The following is a 6,945-nucleotide window of genomic DNA, read 5'->3' as shown; positions in this document are numbered from 1 at the left end:
TTACCGCACTGGCTACACCGCGGTACTGGGGGTCTCCTCTGGCTAAAATCTCCCTCGAACTGAAAATCGGAGGCCCTCAAACTCTGGCCTTGTCCCGACTGAAAAGAACGATCGAACCTCCTGTCTGAGAACCTGGGAGGCGCACTGGTCGCTGACTGACCTAAGTGCCTAGAGTGCGTCTGCCTCGGTCACCCTCTATACTCGCTACTCGCTCCCATCGATCTAGCCATCTTACCTTGTTTTCCTATCACCGTCACGCTCACTCCTTTGTTGTTGTTTTCATTCCTCCAGATTTTAAGCGTGAGCCTGTATCCGGGAAATATCCATCCCATCTTGCAAAAAGGTCGTCAAACAATCTCTAAACAAGTGGGGTCCTAAACCACTCACAAATCTGTAGACTCTATCTCCCATGTCGGCCACCATAGTTGGAGCGTATCTGGCCAACGAATTGAACTGCACACTATACTCTCGAGCACTTATTCTTGCTTGCTTTAAATTCAAGAACCTGTCCGCTCTAGCTCGGTGGACCTCAGGCGGCAAGTAATGACGAATAAAGGCATCCACAAATTCTTGCCAAACGGGAGGTGGTGCATTCTCTCCTCTTGATATCATCCAATTTTTGTACCATAGCACCGCCACATCGCGGAGTATATAAGAGGACAACTCTACCGATTCAGTCTCGGAAGCATGCATAAGTTTCAGCGTCCTCAGCATCTCATCAACAAAGCCTTGGGGGTCCTCATCCGGCTTCGACCCGAAAAATTTCGGAGGATTTAAAGTCAAGAAATCAAGGGCTCTCGTACTGGCGGAACGGTTACTCGGGCCCGCATTCGGCCGCTGTGCCTGGGCAGCAATCAATTGTGTCAGTAGGTGTATGGCCTCGGTCACTTGTTGACCTGAAGCAACTGGCGGAGGAATTGGGACTGAGGCTCCTCCCTGCTCTCCTACATTAGGCGAGGCCTCATTCTGTGATTCACTTTCCTCTACATTCGCCGGAGGCTCCCTTTCTGCCCGCTTCTTCGTCGTAGCTTTGTCTTTCTGGGCAGCTGTAGCTTTTCCTTTCGGCGGCATTCCGAAATCACAACGCACTTTTAGGGAAGGATAAAATCCTATGCATGGCTCTATCGCACGATCTAGTAAAAAGAAAGATGATCATTTTCCTAAATTCCCTGTAGCCTCATGTTTATTGATTTGGCGCGCAACACACCATAAACAAAACTCTACTAGACACGACTCGTAGACACTTCCTAGGACGAACTGCTCTGATACCACTTCTGTCACGACCCAACTAGGGGCCGCGACGGGTACCCAGAGCTAGATACCGAGCACCGCTCACTCTACTACTCATTTTACTCATTTAATGATCTTTTGCCAGTTTTACGCATGAAAGTATAGGAAACATAATTTGTATCAAAACATAAGTACTTTATATACATATATCTCTCGGCTACCAAAATAATATATATATAATAATAGCATCTTTTGAGACCACCTGACCCACACTACGTATCTACGAGCCACTACCATCATAATGAATACATAGGCGGAACAAGACTCCGTCGTGCCCAAAATATATATACATATATACCAAAGAGAAATCATAAGCACCTCCGAGCAATGGAGTGCTCCCAACAGCTGACAGCTCCTAAGTATCTGGATCAAGCTCGCCTCCCTGTGTACCTGTGGGCATGAACACAACGTCCAAAGAAGGGACGTCAGTACGATTATTGTACTGAGTATGAGAGGCATGAACAATGAAGAAAGGCATCAATAATATAATGAGAGCATCAATATAAAGGATATGGATCTGACCGATAATCATAAATGGAATAATGCATTCTGTCTTACTCATACTTATCATCGTAACATGTATGCATCGTATGCAAGCTGCCCGCCCATGTCGGAACGGTGTGATAATCAATAATATAAGCCCGCGTGCAGGCCTCCCGCGTCCGGGGTACCATCTCATGCCGCCCACTAGTGGTGTCTGCCCATGCCCGAAGGTCGTGGTGTATATGTATCGCCGCCCGCCGAAGCGGTGTCTGCCCGGCCAACTAGGCCCGGTATGCAATGCTCATGTAAAATACTTAGCTTATCATAGCACATGCGTAAGGTTTGAGAACAACTTTACTCTATCGGGGTGACGTAAGGTCGTGACCCCCCGACTACTTTATGGAGAAATTGCGGACATTCTGCCTCACCTTGAAAGGACTAGTACATAAGGTGAGTGTAGGCAAGGACTAACATCATCATCATCCTAGCATCATCATATTGTATAACTTATCTCATATAGGCATTTAAATTTTTGGAATGTAGGAGCTCATGGAAAGATGGTAATTCGGACTATAAGATTCATGCCATTGGAAAGAAAGGACTAGCCTCACATACCTTGCCGTTTATCTAAGTTGTTGTCCACTTATTCTCCTTCGATACCACGTCGTCACCTTCATGAGAGAATTCGTACTTCATTAGTTAATTAACTACAATAACGGATCGCTAGTTCTAGGAAAATTTGGGCAGTGCTTCCTTCGTTTATACTACTTTTCCCATGTTTTATATCTACTCCCAACATTCACAATGCTATTCGCAATATCGCAATCAAAATCATCATTTATGCACCATTAACAAAATCCACCATTTTCCTCCAATTTTCCCATATTTCTCCCTATAGCTCACCTTAGTGCTTTCGTGCATTTACTACTTGTTTCACGTTATAAACATCATTTATATCGTATTTGTACTCACAACACTTCAACATTCATGATTTAATTCCACTATCATTCGTTTATGTCACTATTCACTCAATAATGACCCATTCATATGTTCTTCTACATTTTAAGTATCTAATCCTTCCAACACCTTGAATCACGTGGTATATTCATGAAACATACCTTAAATGATGATCGAACAGGCCTTGAGTTGAAATACTTCACTTAGCCAAAACCCTAGTTCCACCCTTTTAAGGATTTCTTGACTTAGATGATCCTTTGATGTGTTCTTACACTTGTTTTCGTGAATTTAGTGGTGTTGATCCTGATTTTCCCTTTGATTCTCTTGAATTCTTATGGAGAAAATATTTGGAGAGTTCTAGAGCATTCTTGAGTTATATGGAAGAAAAATGAAATGAAATGAAGCCTAAGTTTCTTTTAATAATCACAAAACTAATCTTTAATGAGAAATTGTCGGGATGAACAATGGTCGTAAACCACAGTTTACGGACCGTATTGTGGTTTACGGTCCGTCCTCCGCAATCGTTTTTAAGCATTTCAAAAACAGAAAGTTTGGCTAAGGGACATGGCAGTTTACGACCGAGGTTTACGGTCCGTAAACCAGTTTACGGGCCGTCCTCCAAGTCGTTTTTAGCCATTTCAACACTTTGACAGAACTTGAAATTATTGGACAGCTGGAGGACGATTGCACTATATGGTCCGTAAATCACTTTACGGGCCATATAGTGCCCTTTACGACCACTGAGCTGAAAATTCTCCGCCACTTCCTTATTTCCAAAAATTCATCATTTGCCATTCCTGACTTAACAAAACATCATGCACCCAAGCCTTTCGTTTTTCGACTCATCACACAAGTACGAAAAAATTTCTGAGGTGTAACATTTACATACTCAGTACATTCTTCGTACTGATGTCCTTTTATTTGTGGACACAGCGTCATGCTCGTAGGTGCACAGGGAGACAGACTTGATCCATAGCTGCCTATTCAGAGATTACATAGAGAGCTCCATTTTCTTCGGAGCCATATCTTTTGGGTACTCATTCTTTTGTGTATATAATTATGGGCATAGCGGTGTCCTGTCCCGCAAATGTCATATGTTATACTCTTAGAGGCTCGTAGACATGTGTGTGCATGGGTAGATGTGTCTGGCCTTGTCGGCCTATGTTTTGTATATCATTTTGTCGGCCACGTTGGCTCATGTACATTGATGTGGCATAGATGCCTATGATGATATAAATGTGTTGTTGTCCAAATGGGACTAGTTGACGAATGAATGGAAATGCATGTATAATTATGTGGCTCACCTACATGTAAGCATAAGAGTAAGCTAAGAGGGTGCCCGGGTGGGCTAGCGCCGGGTGGTCGTCGCGGCCTCGAGTCGGGTCGTGACAAAAAGTGGTATCAGAGAAATTCAGTCCTAGAGTGTTTCTACGAGACGTGTCTAGTAGAGTCTTGGTTATGGGTGTGTTGCGCGCCATACTTATAAACAAGAAGCTGCGGACATTTTAGGAATGATTGACCTTCTTTCTTCATGAGAATCGTGCGCTAGAGCTATGATGTAAGAAATTCTTGTTCCTAAATCGTGTGTTGTGTATTTCAGATATGCCTAAAAAGAAAAAGGCTACAGCAGCCCAAAAGGGCAAGACGGTGGCAGAAAAGCAGGCTGAAAGAGCACCGCCACCGGTAGTAGAGGAAGATGAGTCCCAGAGTGCGGCTCAATCTCAATCCTCCCAGACAATGCCTATTACTGAGGAGCGTGAGAAAGCCTCAGCTCCAGCTCCGGCTCCTCCACCAGATGCTTCGGGCCAGGATGTGAAAGAGGCCATTAATTTGTTGACCCAGTAGGTTGCGGCCCAGGCTCAGAGCAAAAGTTCAGGGCATGGTGATAGGGCTGTTAGCGCAAGGGCCCGTGACTTTATTACTTTGAACCCTCCGAAATTCTTTGGGTCAAAACCGGAGGAGGATCCCCAGGATTTTATTCATGGTATGCTAAGGACGCTCCGGTTGATACATGCGTCGGACACCGAGTCAGTGGAGTTAGCGTCATATAGATTGAGAGATGTCTCGATTCAGTGGTATACGGTATGGATGGCATCACGGGGAGCAAATGCACCTCCCCCTGGTATGGTAAGAGTTTGTTGATGCTTTTCTCCGTCATTATATGCCCCCAGAAGTTCGGCGAGCTAGGGCCGATAAATTCATAAATTTGAGGCAAGGCAGTATGAGTGCCCTAGAGTATAGCCTCCATTTTAACTCCTTGTCCAGGTATGCTTCGGCCATGGTAGTAGATATGGGCGACAGGGTACATCGATTTGTAAAGGGCCTAGGGCCCCATCTGATGGATAAATGCTTGACTGCGTCCCTTCAGGACGGTATGGATATTGCACGCATTCAGGCACATGCTCAGAACTTAGAGGAAAGCCTACAGCAGCGGAAAAGTGAACGTGAACAGGATAGGAGACATAGCAAGAGGGCCAGATCTTCGGGCCCAATAAGTGAGTCCAGAGGCGGACACAGGCAACAGTTCCCTAGACATTCAGGCTATTCTATGACCAGTGCACCTCCACGGTTTTCAGGCCAGAGCCTTGATAGATCTACTCATCCCGGGCCGAGTCAAAGTTATTCAGGGTCCCAGGTTAGAGGTGATTCAGGCCAGTCAAGGCCACCTATACCACGATGTTCCCAGTGTGGAAAGTCGCATTGGGGTCAATGCCGATTGGGTTCAGATGGTTGCTATTCATGTGGTCGCCCAGGCCATTTTATGCGTGATTGCCCCTCAGTACATGGTAGAGGCAGGACCCAGCTGTCAGGGTTGGTAGCCGGATCTTCGGCATCTGTACGCCCTACGGGGCCAGGTTCACATGCGCTAGTCGGCCATGGTAGAGGTAGAGGCAGAGCTCCGAGTACTAGCGGTCCTCAACACCGTATTTATGCCTTGGCTGGACGCCATGATCTTGAGTCTTCTCCTGACGTGGTCACAGGTATATTATCGGTATTCTCTCATGATTTATATGCTTTGATTGATCCGGACTCCATGTTATCATATGGTACTCCTTATATTGCGGGTCAATTTATAGTTGAGCCGGAGTCGATCAAACCTTTTGAGGTTGTCACGACCCAAACCCCGTGGGCCGCGACTGGTACCCTAACTGGATACCCATACGTACCTATCTGATCGAATTCGAATCATACAGATTTTTTTTTTTTCGTTTCAAAACAGAAGTATGGAAATAGGCCGATACAAATACGGCACGCGCGCAACCATACGTATATATATACATATATACCTGAACATACAGACATTTACAAGTAAGCCGATAAGGCTAACATACAGACGAAACCCGTAACCCACATATCCATCTACAGGCCTCTACAGACATACAGCATCATATGACGGGACAGGGCCCCGTCGTACCCAGAATATACACACATACGGAGTACACAGAAGACAGAAAATATATACCAAAAGATATGCTCCGGGTCAAAGGAGCTCTTCAAAAAGCAGAGTCGGAAACCTACGCGGGCGGCGTATCACCTGGTGCGTCTGTACCTGCGGGCATGTAGCGCAGCCCCCGAAGAACGGGGGTCAGTACGGAAACTGTACCGAGTATGTAAAGCAGAAACGTAACAGATATAAATATAGTCCGAACTAGAGTCACAGAAATATAACGGGCAAAATCATAAGTCAAACTAACGGACAGAGTTATGATCCAGACAGACATATAGAATCGTGTTACACACAAATGAACAGAATTATAGTTCGGACAGACAGACGGGATCATAATACGGACAGACGAGCAGAATCTGAATCCATACGGACATACAGAAGCAGAAGCCATACGGACATACAGAAATAGTCGTAACACAGACGGACAGACAGTAGTATGACGGACAGAATTATGCATGCAGAGTAGCACAGAGTCATACAAAGGCGTGTACTTTATAAATACAGATGGCACACGCATATATTCATACAGATCCCGGCCCTGTCTGGGGGCGCGGTAACAGAACCCGGCCCTCTTAGTACGGGACGCGGTGGACAGACAGAATCAAATCAGATCATATGCCATCCTGGCCGCCATCCCCATACACAGATCATACAGACATACAGATCCCAGCCCGTACGCCGAGGGACGCGGTGAACAATGCAGAGAATTATGCACGATAACAGAACCTGGCCCGGGTCGCAGTGAAAGAATGCATTGAGACAGACAC

This window comes from Lycium barbarum, chromosome 4, assembly GCF_019175385.1.
Source record: "Lycium barbarum isolate Lr01 chromosome 4, ASM1917538v2, whole genome shotgun sequence".
Lineage (NCBI taxonomy): Eukaryota > Viridiplantae > Streptophyta > Magnoliopsida > Solanales > Solanaceae > Lycium > Lycium barbarum.
The sequence above is the reverse complement of the archived record's forward strand: the minus strand, read 5'-3'. Positions refer to the sequence as shown.